The 17,134-nt window shown below is 37.7% G+C and overlaps 1 long non-coding RNA gene across 1 annotated transcript in view; it reads right to left on the reverse strand.

The window, feature by feature from the left end:
* Positions 1 to 373: 373 nt before the first annotated feature.
* LOC127530771 (uncharacterized) overlaps positions 374 to 17,134 on the reverse strand; it is a 120,953-nt gene continuing 104,192 nt past the window's right edge. Inside the window, exon 3 of the long non-coding RNA XR_007937410.1 lies at positions 374 to 5,095. This is a non-coding gene — a long non-coding RNA (uncharacterized LOC127530771). The remainder of the gene's footprint in view (positions 5,096 to 17,134) is intronic.

Here is a 17,134-nt window from a genome sequence, read left to right on the forward strand (position 1 = left end):
TTTCTTAGATGTTTAATATTAATTGTATTTTTTGAACATTTATCTAAAATATTTCATCTTTAATGTTTAATATTTTGTCTAAAACATTTTGTTTAATTTCATAATTACATTTTGTATCTTCTGTTTAATTATCTAATTAAATATTTTGTATGTTTATATAATTTAATTGTATTTAATGTTTAATTTTCTTTCCAAAGGTTTTATTGTATTAAATTTTTTCCTTTGATTTAATTGCTTTTTTAATGTAGTTTTTTCTTTAATTTTTTTCTGTCAAGATTTTAAGCACAACCGTATAAATAAAACAAACCCTTAAAATCACTATGAAAATACTTCTGTTGTCACAATCATGAGTTCATCAATTATTCAGTTTATCAATTCAACTTTATTTGTTTAGCACCTTTCACACAAAACTGCACAAGCAAAGAGAAAAAAAAAACTATGCCAAAACAGATTAAAACAAACATTTAAAAAAAAAAAAAAAAGTCTTAACATAGTAATAAAATCTGTTGTGTCCGGGGGATGGAGAGAGTTTATTGAAGTCTTCTTGGACTCACATGGTAAATCATTTAAAATAGAAACCTGATATACACTAAGGAAACTGCAGAGCGACAGAAGAACCAACAATTCCTCCTGTTTTCTCCTTTAATGTGTCAACTCTTCTGGTGCTTTCAGACCAAAGAACTACAGACTCTTCACAACCTGCTCAAAGTCTTGGTACAGGACCTCACCACACAGGTCAAGAAGGTTTCCTTCTCATTTCTACTCTGAAGCTCACCTTCTCAAACTGCTAACAAATGTTTCTGCTGCTCTAAATCTGGTCTCCAGAACTTCCTAAAAACTCTCAAAGTCTCTTCTGCTGCAGGTTGCTTTGTAGAACTGTTACAGAAAACCTCACTAAACCACATAGAGGGCCCTCAAGATAGTCGTCCAAATGAAACCGTACAAAAACCAAACTAGCACAACCCAAACGCTAAAGTGTCCTGCAGCCTACTAGAGGACCTCTTTAAACAGAATCAGGACAGGAACTCTTACCTTCTGGACAACCAACATTGGTTCACAAACAAGAATACAGAATGTGTCTGACCAAAAACCTCTAAAGACTCACTGCAGCCAAGATAAAGACAACTCAGCTGCACCAAACCCACTAATCACTGCACACATTAGCACCATGTGCCAACTGTGCCTAAAGAACCACATTTACCAAGACAACTATCCAGTACAAAGCTCTAAAACACACCAAGAAACACATTAAAGAGGATTTTACAGCTGGAAGTTGCAAGCCAACGCCTAAAGAACAAACTAAAGCAACAGAGCCAAAGCTGGTTCAGTGAAGAGAAGCAGAGGAAATGTTTGACTGCAGTCATAAAGCAGGAAGACACTGAGCTGCTCAGGTGTTCCTGATAACACTAAGCAGCCACCTGGACAGCCAATAGGAACACAGCTTACTGGAAGTCCAGAGGGCTGGCTTAGTGAAGTAAATTTAGTTTATATTTATTTAGTTTATATTTGAAGAAGAAAGTTAACAAAGAAAGTTGAAAACCACCTTCTGATACCTGAAATCTCTAAGTTTTCACACAAAGAACGCTTGAACATGACAAACTGGTTTCATAGTAGAACCTTCACTGTAAAAATGTCATAGTATGGTGTGTTGCTCAAAAAACATTACAACCAGCTGTCTAGGGTCACCGAGGAGCGATACAAAACCAGGACAAACGCTGGTTTCCAGGGGGTTAGGGGGTATTTATTTAAAGAGTAAGTTTACAACAACACAACATGTGAGCAGAAAAATCACAAAGTCTGTCTTTAGTTCAGCTGAAAATATTAGTTTTTGTCTTTTTTATTGACCAAACTTTTCAGGAAGTAGATGAAGAATAATTAAAGCTCTCATGTAGAAGTCCAACTTGTTTTGGATCCTTGTGGTGAATTTAATCTTCGAGTTTGTAAAGCTGTTGAGTTTTTAGAATCACATGGATAGTTTTGAAATTTAATAACAGAGTCCTGAAATAAAATTGCAGTTGTGGATTTCTGTCATTTAGTCTGGACTAAACAAATAACAGCAGCATAAATCTCAAATGTCATTATGAGGAGTCTGGATTGAGGTTTCTCACTTGATAATGATCAAAAACAAGAAATTGAAGTTGGTTTAAAGGAATATTCCACCTTAAATCTTTGAATGTTGACCTAAAAGGTTGGTTTCAGGAAGTATTCCACCTACATGGTCCTCACACATCCACCTTAAAGGATCATTCTACCAAAAATCCCTGGACATGCACCTAAAATGTTGGTTTAACCGAGTATTCCATCCAAAATCCTCAAAGAGACCTGAGGGGCTGGTTAAAAGGAATATTCACTTAAAACCTCAAATATAGACCCGAAAGGGTGGCTTAGAAAAAATCCTTCAATGTGGACCAAAAAAGTTAGTATGGAGGAATATTTCACCTGAAATGTTGACCTGAGAAGTTGGTTTGGAAGAATATACCATCCTAAACATCCTTACATGTAGACTAAAAGACGGTTTGGAAGAAAATTCCACTGAAAATCTTCCAATGTAGACCTAAAAATTAAGTTTAATGGTATATTCCACCCAACATCCTTGAACATAAACTTAAAAAGTTCATTCAAAGGAATATTCCACCTAAAATCCTTCAATGTAGATCAAAAAATCTTGGTGTCAAGGAGTATTCCACCTTAAATGTAGACCACCTAAAGGATGATTTGGAGTAATATTCTACTCAAAAATCTTCCAATGTAGACCTAAAAGGTTTATCTAATGGTATATTCTACCCAACATCCTGGAACATTTACCTAAAAGGTTGGCTTAGTGGTATATTCCCAGAAGAACCCTTGAACATTGGGCTTAATGGTATATTCCACCCTCAATACATGTACATATACCAAGAAGTCAGTGTCAAGGAAATGTAGACCTCAAAGGATTGTTTAAAGGAACATTTAAACTATTATTTTCATTATTTAATAACCTGTTATCAGTCAGAACCCTGGCAAACTTATTTTAATCAGTTTTTTTAGTGGGAGTCACAAATAAAGGAGCTCTTGGTTTTTACTGTAGTGGCAGATGATTCATCCATGAATTCAGCAGTTACAGACTGAAATGAAGCTCAGGCTGCCGTAATTCCTGTTCCAGATCAGATGTTCAGAGTTGACCTTGAATGCATGCCGTCTGCTGTCTGGATAGTTTTTCTCATTGTATTATTCAGTAGTCTTTTTCCTCATGTCAGGATGTGGTGAGACTCTTTCTCAGTCGCTGCAGACGTCCCTCATTGTGCATCTCCAGAGAAGAAACAGAAAAAGTGGTCACTGCTTCAGCATCACGAACGCTCTCCAGCATTCAGAGTGTTTTAGGAATTAATTCATTGTGTTGTGAACTTTGAAGGAGCAGAAACTTTACAGCTGCCAAAGATATGAGCTCCAATTCTGGATGTTTTAGGAAATGAAATTCATCAAATGAAAACTTGACTTTTGCTGATAACTCATTAAATTAATGAAGAAATCTAACATAACCTGTCAGCTCTCAGGCAGCTTTTGTTAAAGTTTGTCTACAAGTCTATCATGTTCTGGAACCAGGACTCTGCAGAAGTTCCTTCAAACAGATACTTGTATGTTTCTATTTAAGGCCTCAGGTTTAAACATACAGCAGAGTAGTGGTAAGGAGTGATTTTAATATTTAAATCAGTCCAGTAAATGTTTGGAGTAAAAATGATTAAATTTTTTGATTTAGATTTGTGTCAAATATTGTAGAGTCTCACTTAAATATATCCAAATTAGTTCAGTGTATTTACATTTCATAGAATATTTGATTTCTTAATCTCAATACTGTAGGGTCTGACCCTAAATATTCTAATACTGATGTCAATTTAAATAAATATTGTCATGCAGTCATAAACTTTAATCAGCTAAATATCACTGCAAAATCTTAACCTGAACATTCATAGCATTCATATTATTGAGATAAATTTACATAAATCATTATATTCTAGAGTCTTAACTGGAATATGTCTGACATTAATGTTTTTGTATTGTGCTGATAAACAACAATAACCCGACTTTCAGATAATATTTATAGTCTGTGACTGTGAGACTAAATTCCTCCACATTCTGGAACTTTACCTGCAGCAGCTGTAGGAATAAATAAAAATAAAATCTGTTCATTTCCACATTATGCACATTTATTTAGTCATAATATCTCGGACTGAATGGTAGCTGTCAGTAAAAAGAAACTCATCTGCTGGACTGCATTTCCCAAAATGGAAACATGAACAGAATTTTACACTCATGTATCCATGGCAACGCTAAAGTTTCTGCTTCTTACCAAAGTTCACAACAAAAGTAAAGATTTGAATGCAAAACTTCAGGGTTGATTGCTAACCATAAGTATTCTGATCAATACTTCATGATCAACATCAGGACAGATGTTACAACTCCAGCTGTTCCATTAGACTGCAGTTATTCACAGAGAAATTAAAGCATCACATTCCTCATAAAAACGAGATGGGACTTTTATTAAATAAAGTGTTGGTGAATGAAGTGTAAAAAGTGCAAAGCAGCTCCATTAAATCAGGAGATGTGAGACTTCCACAGCATGGATCACCATCAACTGGATCTGCTGTTGATTCAGAGCTGAATGTCAGCATGAACTGAGATAGAAAAGCTGCTTTGAGCTGCAACATTACAGTCTGACAATCCAACACCATCACACTTTTCATCTGGTTGTTTTGCTCCAACATGCTGTGAAGTTCAGTTTTTACCTGAATCAATTCAGAGATTCTATTTCCAACCAAGACTGGAACAAAAATTAGAATGTTATGAGGTTATTAATGCAGCTAAATCTTTTCAGAGGGAAGGATGTACTTCTAAGTTCTAGTTCAAGTTTCAGTTGGAGCACATTGCATTCACAAAGAAAAACAGCGAAACCTTCATAGCAACATTTAATAAACCTAAAGCTTCCCTGTTGGCTCATTGGTGGAGTTTGTTCCTGAGCATCTGAACCTTAAATCCACTGAGAGGACCATCTTCAGTCAGAGAACTTCAAGACCTTCCATAGGCGGGACCAGATGTGGCATCATCTCCCTCTGATCATCTGGATGACAGGAGAAAAAGACGGAAATCAAACACAGAAATAGAATTCATTCACTTTCATCATTTTATAAAAGTAGCATGAACTTTATTAAAACTGGACATCAGTAATGAAAGTAAATGTTTTTATCTTGTGTTGAAGCTAAATTTAAAGTCAGTTTTAATGACAGTTTATCCTGAGAGGAGTGAGAATGGAGCTTTTCTTTCCTTTTTTAGAATATTCCTGCAAAATATTCTTATTATTAATATTCTATTATTGGCTTTAGAAGCATTTTTCTGTACTTATTTATTTTTAGATACCTCAGACTGATGCACTTTGCTGGTTTGCAGATAATTTCACGCATATTGACAATAAAGATGTTTTATTATGACATATTTTGCCAAAACAAGAACCGCAAACCTTCTCAACCATCTCTCAGTCTGCAAAATTCCAGATGCGAAAAAGAATTATCCGATGTAGTTTTTATAATCTTTACTGAACCGGCCCTGGAATTAATAAAAATCTGTATATGGATATGATTTTCTCTGATAGGACCACTAAAACTGCATACAATAAAGTAAATCTCTTCTACACTGCACACATACTACACTTTTGTATAACTCTGGATGTCAGAGTAAAGGCAGACAGATCCACCGATCAGCCACAACATTCTGACCACTGACAGCTGAAGAGAACAACATCCATCATCTTGTTCCAATGCAATGTTCTGCTGGGAAACCTTGACGTTCATGTTGTGGATGTTTGACATGTACCACCACCTAAACACTGCAGGACAAACAAACCCCCAGTCTCCATGGCAACAGCAGTCCTTGATGTCAGCTGCCACCCTCAGCAGGACAAACTAAAACTGCTCAGGAGTGGTCCGAGGAACACGGCAGAGCTCAGCTGTTCACCTGGGTTCCACACTCTCCACATCCAGATCTGATTCAGCATCTTTGGGATGGTCCAGGATCAGCCTGGTCTAGGTAGGACCCACTCTTCAACCCACAGGATCCACAGAATCCACAGGACATCCCCAGAGGTTCTGATGAACCACTGGGTCAGAGGAGTTTTAGCAGCATAAAGGGACCAACACAGTATTAGTCAGGCAGTCATAATGTTAGACTGTTATATTGTTATGCTGATTATATGATCAGTAAATGTCAACATCAATTATAACGTCCACATTGATCAAAAAGATGGCCTGGTCTGATGAATCATGTTTTCTTTTACATCATGGGGATGGCCGGGTGCGTGTGCGTCAAATAGATGGGGAACACATGGCACCAGGATGGACTATGTGAAAAAGGCATGCTGGCAGAGGCAGTGTGATGCATTGGGCAAAGTTCTGCTGGGAAGCCTTGGGTTCTGCCATCCATGTAGATGTTACTTTGAGATGTACCACTTACCTAAGCATTGCTGCAGACCATGTACACCCTTTCATTTAAACCATATTCCCTGATGGCTGTGGCCTCTTTCAGCAGGATAATGTGCTGTGCCGGAACGCAAAAATGATTCAGAAATGGTTTGAGGAGCACAAGTACGAGTTTGAGGTGTTGACTTGGCCTCCAAATTCTCTGCACCTCAGTCCAATTGCATATCTGTGGGATATCCTGTACAAACCATTTAAATCCATGGAGGCCCCATCTTGCAGCTTACAGGACTTTAAGGATCTGCTGCTAACATCTTGGTGCCAGATTCACCTTCAGGTGTCTAGTGGAGAGCAGCAAAAGGGGGACCAACACAATATTCGGCAGGTGGTCATAATGTTATGCCTGATCGGTGCATACTGAAGTCGATCAATTAGCATTCTACATTGAAACCAGTTGTTTCACAATTTATTCAAGCATGCATTATAGTTGGATTGGAGTTTCTACACCTGCTTACGTGTTTCTTTATGATCTGCACCTCCAGCTCCTCTATTCTCTCAGCATAAAATAATTTATTAAAAGACCTTTGAAGCAAAAGGAGAACCAGACCAATTAATACTGAGAAACAAAGCTGGCTGCTGGGAGACTGAGGGAAGGAGTTGAGGTCAAGGTGTGTTTTTGTGTGAATGGAAGGAAGTGTGGTAAACTGGGGGGAAATAATGGCGAAAGTAATGGGAGGCTCAAAGAAAGAGCAAAGGAAGAAAAGTGAGAATAGATTCAGAGATGGGTGTGGAATGTACAATGCAATGAAAAGAGGAATAAAAAGCAAAACGAGGGAAGGGAAAGAAAGGTGAGGGAGAGCAGAATACAAGGAAAACAAGCAAAGACGAGCTGGATAGAGAAGGTAGAGGATCTAAAGAAAGCAGGTGAGATGAGAGGTGCAGTGGGATGATGATCCTGAACAGGCATTTAGTTACTTTACACTGTAAACCATGATATCTGGAGAAACGGAGTTGAGTTAATAAATCCTATCGAGAATGTACTAAGAGTGAAAAGGTGACTGAAAGGACACTCACTATGACTTCTGTGATGGGAGGACTACATTTTCTAATTCAAAACCTGACAGGTTTATGACTCAATTTGGATGGAAGTTCAGTCTGTCTTTCACTGCTGTACCTACTGTAAAGGTACCACTAATAATACTGCAGCTTTAGATTCATCTAAAAGTCAAATGAAGCGTCCATGCATTTCTGTTTTCTGTATAATGAAATAAAAGCATGAATATTATAAAGAACAAACACTGTCTGCTTATTCTTCAGTGGCTCAATTCACTTTGGCCTATAGGGGCAATTTGCAAAATTACATTCATTTGTTAAAAGACTCGCATTCCTCAAGCAATTCTCTTTCTGGCAGTTGAAAATGCTCTTGAAATTCCTTCCTTCCTCTCTCCAAGCCCTTTATTAGGGGACCAAATAGCATTTGGTGGGTGAACTCTGATTTGTATTCCTTCAGCTCTAATTAAATTTGCTCTGGTAATACAAAAGGAAAAAAACCTCATCAATAATAACAGCAAACAAACAAATAGAGTGCATGCATAAAACAGGATGAACAAATCTGCTTTGGGGCTGATTGTGTTCAGATGTACTTGATAAAAAAAAACAACTCCGCATGCTGAAAACGAGTAAATGAAGAGGTTGGATTCGAGTTTGTGTTGTTCTTTTTTCTAGCACTTGTTCAATTCAAGGAAGGAAGTATAGATAATATTGCAAATGAGCAGGATAACTGCAAATTGCTTATTAGAGAGAGAACACAATTTGTAGACGTTTATTCTATCATGAAAACAGCGTTCATTCTATGCACCGGTAGCAGCATTTTCCTCAGATTGCTGTTGCCTTACACTCAACAATAATTGCTTATTGTGAAGCAAATTGTTGATAGTAGAATGGATTTTTTATATCACCAAAATGATTCTGCTCACAGGGCACTTACTGTTGTGATGAATTTAAAATGAATGCTTGCCAGAACTCTATGACACAGACTAGTTTGGGCGCTTTTGATCCTTCGTTCATAATACAAAAATGGAAATTTCTATCTTTCTATCAGATGGTCAATTGAAATATGTTGAGTTCTATTTTTGATTATTCTGTACCCTAATAAAGTTTGACCTTTTTCCCATCACTGCGAGCACAAGTGTAAATGAACGTTTGTAAGACACCAAGTTGCGAAAAGAAATGTTTGCAATTGCGGTGACTATGGGAGAAGTACAGCATTTCATATCATTGCAGTTTGCGGTAAGGTGTTTAGGGTTCCGTGGTAGGCAGAAAACCAGAGCAGAAGTCAATGCAACAGAAAAATTCACTGTTAAATGTCAACACTTATCTCATGCTTCAAATCACTATTAAGTTTTTCAGTATAAACTAAGACCGCAGTCTTATGCTATATGTTCATTTAGAGCTAAAAAATGATCAGTCAGGTAATGACAAGGACCAGATTGTCTATCCTCCGTGCTCTTTTGCAAGCATGGAAATAGACCATCTCTTTTATTTTCTTTATTTTCTCACTTACTTGCAGCCCTGCACTAATAGGCTCAGATACTCAGCCACAGCTAATAGAGACTTCAGTTGAACTCATGCTGACAGATCTGAACTCAAGTCAACTTGAGAGAGCCACTGCAAGACCTGCACACGGTGGGATTCATTTGATCTTACTCTACATCTCACTGGTGGACATGAGAAAGAGAAAGTGGTCTCTATTAGGATGAAACAGAAAATGAAGAGAACTCAGGCTCACACCATGCCCTGTCAGTAAGTATACACAGAGGTACAGGGGTACAGTTAGAAAAAAAAAGAAGCCAAGAGAAAAGTGTGTGTCTGCACTGGGACAAAGTGTGCAGGCATAAGTAGTCTTTGCAACACAAGATTTTTGTGCACATTTATGCAAATGTCAGCTACATTTGTATGTAATAAGTAAATGTGTGCATATCTGGCCACTGTCCTTGTATGAATTTTGACTGCAAAAATGGAAATCTGGAAATAGTATTTGTAATTCACAACAACTGCAACAACTTCTCGGGCATTTACACAGGCAGTGATCGGGTGCCTACAGGTACAGTGTGCAATTCAAATTAATGGCCTCAACACCATCCCAGATTGACAACAAGTGTGTTAAGTGTAAGCTCCTTATAATGAAGAAGCCACAAACCATTTTTCAGCCTATGTATCATTGAGCAATTTCATGGGAAGAAATGGGGTGAATGTGGTGTCCAGTTCCAGATCTGAATTCTGTTAAAACACCACTAGACTTCCTCCTTTGGCTACTGTACTATATGAAAATAAAACACATTTGGAACTACAGGAGCAGGTTTTCTTTGTTTTTTTTTTGTTTTGTTTTGTTTTTTAGTTTGATTTTTGTACAGCACTTCGATTGTTAAACTTCACTCGAACGTGAACAGGCCGTGTTCAGGCATTTGCAGATGATGTCTGACACAACCTCCAAAGGTTGCTTTAGTCTATAATGCAGAACTTTTGTTACCCCTTTTCTAGCAGCAAGAGCAATTGCACACACACTATTCGGTGCCGGTGTTTTGTTTCTTATTTAAACAATAATCCTTCCTCTGAATGAAAAGTTGCTTTTCTATGTGGAGGATCAGAAACTTGGATAATTCCTTGGTTTTACCGCCATACTCCTGGTTGCTGTAGTCTGTTGCTGCAGTTGTTGCCTTCTTCAGCTCTGCAAAAGTCATTGCTAGTCAATGTAAAAACGCATCACTGCTGTTGCGACACCACTGGAATGTCATCACAAAAAAAAAACCCACACATTTAAAGCTTGGTTATACTGCAAAACATAGAGAGATTCATCTAGTGCTGGTAGGCATAATCAGAACTGTGTGAACTTGTTTTGCAAGCGCTTGAATCTACCCGACATTCATTCATATGTAAAACTCTCGCAGTCTAGCTTCAACAATGGGACGTAACTATAGGATGTAATAAGCTGCTTGCACAAACGACCCATGGGGTTTTCTTAAACAGGAGGACAGTCTTCTTTGCTTTTGTCTGGAGTCTTCTCAATGCCCCAAGTGTCTCCTCTCATCTCCAACCTCTCCCTCAGTTAACGTCTATCACTCCTTCCTTTCTTTGCCTCTTCCCGGCTCTCCTTTCCTCTACTTCGCTTTCCCCTTCATCTGGTTTTAGCCACACTCTATGAGCTAATCAGCGTCTAATCTCACTTTTAATTCTCTTCCTATTAACCTCTTGATATCGTTTGTTTTACCATTACCCCTCCACACACACACACACATGCTTAAATTGCCTTCTGAGCTAAATTGCGGTTTATTTCCACATCATGACAGAGATATGCTGAGTTAATTACAGGGCGCAAATGAACATCACAAGGAAGAGAGGAGGCGAAGGGAAGGAATGAATGGGTATTAGATGTAGAGGACAGCTCATACTGGCAGCTAATTTTTTTTAAACACAATACCAGTATTGGACTAAGTTCTTTTCAGCACTTGTCAGACATGTTTGGCTTCTTGTATTAAAATTAAGGGGGTCTTCAAAGCAAATGCACTAAAATGCCATATGTTTACATGCAACTGGCAAAGCCCTCCAGTTAATGTAGTAGTGACGACAGCAGTAAAGGAAGAAATCACTCAGTATATTTTTTATTAACCATGACCATTCCTGATAGCCATATTTATCACTATAACCATGACAATGAACATCTTGTCAAGTTAACAAAGCAGGTATGGAACCTAAATCATGCCCACTACCCATAGCATTGTCAAATCTCACCATGGTTCATTCTACATTATCAAATCATCCATCTGAGGGAGCATCTACTGCCATTCAGGTCATTTGAGTGAGTGGAGTGATTACTTTTAAGGTGGTTAAAGCTGGAAGACACAAAAACTGCCACATCTTTTGCACATGGCTGTACTTTTCACTCTGTGAATTACTGCACAAAAGTTTCCACATTCAAATAATGCATGTTTTTTGTCTGACCTGGGAACTTAACTCAATATAGTTGTAAGTCAGAGATATACGAGTAAAATAAGAATGACTATAACTGATGTTATGCAAAACTGAGCTCTGACCATTTGCTACAGTCAAAACCGTGACACCTATGATAGAGGTAGATATTTTTAATATTGTTTTGCTCTAATAATACAGATACTATTTTCAAAAACAGTGTATTGATAGTAACGCATTGTTTTAGAATGAGAAATTGCTACTTAGCTATAGCAGTGCTTTGTTTTCACTCTGTATCTCAAATGCATAATATTTGATATCTATTTCACAGGCATGACAGATAATTGGACAAAACGTTGCTTCTTGGATTGGCAAAGAAAATATTCAAACCATTTTTAGAGCAAAAAAAACAGCAATAGAAATTATACTTCATTGAAAAATTATACAAGCAATGCAATTAAGATGTTACTTATGCAAAAACAAATCTATCAAAGTGTCATATGGTATGTCTTCTTCAGAGTACTGAATAATTTACATTTTATTTGTAATTTGTACCTGATGCAGGTAGAGCTTGTTTCATTCCTATTATATACTGCTGAGGATTAGCTGTTTCCGTAAGAATATTTTCTGAGCTCATATTTCTTTACAAATGTGAAGAAATAATATGAACTAAAACAGGCAGTGAAGGACAATTATTATTTAGGTTTGAGTCAACACACAGTGCATATAATAGAAAACTGACCATGGGAGTAGCCCTTTATATCAGGAGGAACATTTACTTATCCAAGTTTAAATAACATCAGAATACACAGGAAAATTAAATAGCTGTGGACGGACCACTACAGAGTTAAGGCAACCACCATGTTTAGCACTGAAGGGTCCTATTTTCAAAATGCCTAACTTGCCTTTCTTCAGCTGAGTCCGTGGTTCTACAGAAGCACAGCGTAGTTTTATTTAGAAAAAGCATATTTTATTTAGCCTTACAACACACTTGGCCATCCACATTTCTGTTTCCTTACATGTATTTACATTGAGCTAAAGTAGCAATGGACCATTCTGAGTAAATGGAATTCCAAATTACTGTTGGAGAAGACTATTAAAAATCTGGAGCGTAATAGCCGTCCTGTGTCTCATCCTTCCCTCAGCACTTAGCTGCAATTTCCCTGTAAATGTTTTAGTATTCAAGGGGTTAACACCACCGTCCTGTAATGTTCTCATCTCCATGCAAGGCCTGGGATTGGACATAATTAGACTTCTGATAGCTGCAGACTGTGCAGTGACAAGCCGAGGTGACTAGATATTTATTAACCTCATATGATGAAAAACTGACAGCTTTCTGTGTGGTTGAATTATTTTTACTCTTTAAACTCTAGATTAGGCACACATCAAAAGCCTGACATGTCCAACAGCAGGCAAAGGCCTGAGGAGACTATTCCCGCTCTGTCACCTGGGGAAAACCATGTACCTTATTTTCATTCCCAATGACTAGTGTTAGAGGAGGAAGGCAGGACTTGGGGGGGAACAAGAGGCTTAATTGGCTGAGCTGATGGCAACACGCTTAAAGTTAGAAGTGCATGAGGCATAGATCGCAGACCTGGGCCAGTTCCCAGGTGAGGAGCCTGCTAGAGGAGCTTTACAAGTCTCAGAGCAATTTGCTGTGAAAGGAGAGAGGAATATAAAGAGGGAGAGAGAGTATATAAAGAATGGTTTATCATGTTTTCTGTCATCTATTTGCTCACAGCTTTCGTCTGCTTCTTTCAAATCATTTTTCCTTTTCTGCTTCGCCCTATAGCCAAACTATCGAATAAAAGACAATTAGGCCACACTGTGTGAGACACTTCCCCGAACAAGTACCACAAACACTATGTAGGCTTGTGTATGTTCTGTCTGTCTTTCAATACTATTTTTGGCTAAAAATGGACCTTTCCAACACTTGACATGTATATTGTTTGTACATTATGTTAATGCTGTCTGCATTATTTCTCTACTTTATCTTTATCTTTCACTTTCTGAGTTTCTAAAGTGTCGCTCCTATTCTAATTTTGGTTTTTGTTTTGTTATCCTCTGAATGGATACTGGCACATCCTGTACAAAAAAAGGTTTAATGAATGAATAAATAATTACCACGAAACTGGTTGTTGGTTAAGTTGCTTATGGAATGTCATTATAATGAATGTAATAATTCAATGCTGGTATCATTATTACACCAGATATATTCGTTGTCCTTTTTCCTAATGGATTTTTAATGACCTGTCTTGCTATGTAGACATGCCACATCAAACCTAATACTGTAGTGAAAATAGACAGTGTATACTGAAACAAGAGCAGAAATCTATAGCTATGCTAGTATTAAGGCCCAAAATTAGCCATGAGACTGTTTCAGCCACCACATTTGAGCAGACACCAAACAAAGGCTGCTATTCACATAGACCATCTGCTTCATGCCTCAGGTAACAAACAAAACAGATATTTATCGCTGAAAGACAATTAGACAGGCTGCTTGGGGAAATCAAGAGGTGGCCTCCATTCTTCAGTGAACTGATAAGGGCTCAGGGTGTCTGTTCTGCACAGACCTGTTCACGGCAGTGGAGTTGCTTCCTTTGCCTTAACTGGAATCTCACCTCTAGGTGCTCACTTTACCTTGAACCATGCAATCAGTTGAACAGCAAAACTCAAGTTTATTTAATGCTTTTTGGTTTGCTCTGACAGCTCGCACCCCACACTAGCCACTGCCATCACATACGTTCATACGGAACTAATTCCAAATATAGCATCTTAATAAATAGTGTTCTGCTTAATAATTCTAATTAATGCCAATACTCTGCAAATCAAGGTGATTTCCTTGCAACACAAATTGTAAATGAGGCTAAGTCAATTTCTTCCGTTTCACTGACATTTGGTCATGAAGCAAAGTATTGGCCATTCAAGAATAAGACAAACAGACTGGCCAACAGGCTTGAAGTTTCTAGAGCCATGCTGCTACTGTGGCTAAAATTAAGTAAAAGAGGCTAAATTTCCAATGATTACTTAATAGTCTATAGCATAAAAGCCTATCAAACTACACAACAATACGTAACAAAAGTGCATTTCCTTTCTCCTGCCCCCCCCCCCCCCCCCCCCCCCGCCCCGAATTTCTGATTCTTGCTGTCTAGATTTATGAACTATATCGTCCAAACTGCACATCAAATTTGAATGATGGGTGGCAGCAAGGAGTTTCACACCACAGAAATATGTTTGTACAAGTAGCCCTTGGCAGAGCAGAGTTACAATATGTAGAACTGCAATGGTCAGTCTAAAAAATTGATCCTGGTAGCGATTTTTCTCTTTTTCTTGCCTTTTGGTTGAGAAGTCAGAGGAGGAAATACACCTCCTGTAAAATGAAGAATGAAACCCTTTGGTGTTACTCCATGAACCATGTTTCACTTAAAATAATGTTTCTCTCTGAAGTCATGAATAATAAAACATAATAATACTCGAGCTCCCCTATCACATCATGACAGTGTACCAAGGTTGTCCCTGTGAAATGTAGAAAAAATGAAAAGAACTAAGGTATCATTTTGTCAGCTTCAGTAGCTGAAAAATGATGATTTTGACAGAACTGTTTCAGTCCACTGCTCGCTCCACTGGCCTGACTTTGCTTAGGTTAAAACAGACATTTTTCTTCCTACATTTGTCATTTTCACTCAAACAATTGGCAATCAAATTGTACATATCTTTTAAACATGAAATAGTTTTGACTTTCACAGTTCTGCCATTCCTTCAATGTCCATTACACATGTTCATGGTATAAAAAGATGCAGCCCTACATCAATGCAGTTCGCTTCCAGGTGAAAAAGATTGAATATGTGTGACTGAGGGGTGCTGGGGCCTCATTTATAATGATTGCACACACGAAAAATGGATCATACGGCATTTCCCACTCAAAGGTTGGGATATATATTCAAAAATTTATAATCAAGTATGTACACAAATTCTGAACGATGTGTAAGAACAATATGAACACATGGAAATTGGCAAATCAGATGGTGAGGTGGCAGATTTAAGTCAGACTGTAAGTGAAATTAAATGTATAAAGGTATCATTATAAGAGAAAGTGGGGTAAAATGAGCCAGTATTTACTTGAGGTGTCATTACAGTAGAGGCATGACAGTACTGTCTAAAAATGAAACATGTACATATATGTCAGCATGTGGGGCATCCCTGGAAGTAATTGGTTTGGATGTAAAATAAACTGTTTTGGCAAGAGGTAAATTGAGCCTTTGGAGAAAAATACATTACCAGTCAAAGGTTTGGAGATACTTTCTCATTCAAATAAATGAGAAGATGTGTCCACACCCTTGACTGGTAGTGTATGTCAGGGTAAATTCTGTCATCAATTATGTTGGAGCAAAATTAAAAATGTTATACCTTGTATAATGGAAGATCTGTCTCCATATCCTGCTCTCTTGAACTCTGTTTTCATTTTTTTTTTTTTGGTCTATGAATCACTTTAAAGACATATGGACTTCCTATTCTTTACTCCTCCTACAGCTGTCTCCAAATCCTTAAGAAAAGTTGAAGCTCTGTCTGTCTTCCACTTATGCACACATGGCATGGTCTCAAAATCAAAATGTCACATCATTTTGGTTAGGAAAAGTAAAAATAGGATGTAGAATTACAGTAACGTTATTATTTACCAATAAATATAGGTGGGAGCCAGTGGCTCAACTAACCTCACCGTCACTATTTTAACAAGAGTGCCTCATCCAGGTAGTTTAGAGCTAACTTTATGCTAACAGTTTATCTTCATATTGTAGCTTAGTAATGCACTAACACGTGTGAAATAGTTTCAGATGTGTCAATATTTGTTCAGACACAACACACAAAACCATAAACATGAAACATTTACTTTGAACAGCAAAAAATTGTTTTGTTTTCTAAAATGTGCTTCCCTCTTACTCCATGTGCTCCTTTTTTTCACTGGGAGAGTAAAATGGACAGAGATATTCATAAATATCTGGTCACGTGACCAATTTCTTCCATTGTTTTCTAGAAACAAGAGATGACTAAAAGCTCATCTTACCCCACTCTCCACTACTTATGATGGTGCCTCTTAAACTTCATCACAAAGATTTAATCCAGCTGTGTTACTTGTGGTATGTCCATTCAATAATACTTCATTAGCGCCGTCTCATCATCATATTCCCCACCCCAGTTGCACAGCAGAGAGTGCTGGACTGTGTGCTGCTGACACTAATGGTAAATGGTGAAATGCACAGCAGCTGTTAAAAGGCTAGAATGATACCAGGATATAAAAAAAAAAACATAACAAATGTCAAAATTATCATCAACAGCTGTATATCAATATCAAACAGTACTAAAGAATTGCAGAACACAGTAGTGACTACCTAAGTCATCAAAATCATTCATGGAGTTTTTGTGCAAAATTACTGCAAAGAACACAACTGTCCTGTCAGGTGCACAGAGATACTTTGGAGGTTAGTACACACACCCTGTCTTGTATAGTCACCTCTCCACTACCCGCACATATGCATTTTGTAAATCGGCAAAATCTGGAAATAATGCCCGTGACAGTTCTTGCAAAGTCATTGCAGTCTGTATTCTCATTGTGAGTCCTCATCACAATCCTGGCCAAGTTCACCATAACAAAACCTGAATAAATTTCAGATGATGTCCTACAGTCGGGGGACTACACTAACTGTTGAGATTACTTTGCCAAGGTGTGA

The sequence above is a fragment of the Acanthochromis polyacanthus genome, chromosome 2, assembly GCF_021347895.1.
Source record: "Acanthochromis polyacanthus isolate Apoly-LR-REF ecotype Palm Island chromosome 2, KAUST_Apoly_ChrSc, whole genome shotgun sequence".
NCBI lineage: Eukaryota > Metazoa > Chordata > Actinopteri > Pomacentridae > Acanthochromis > Acanthochromis polyacanthus.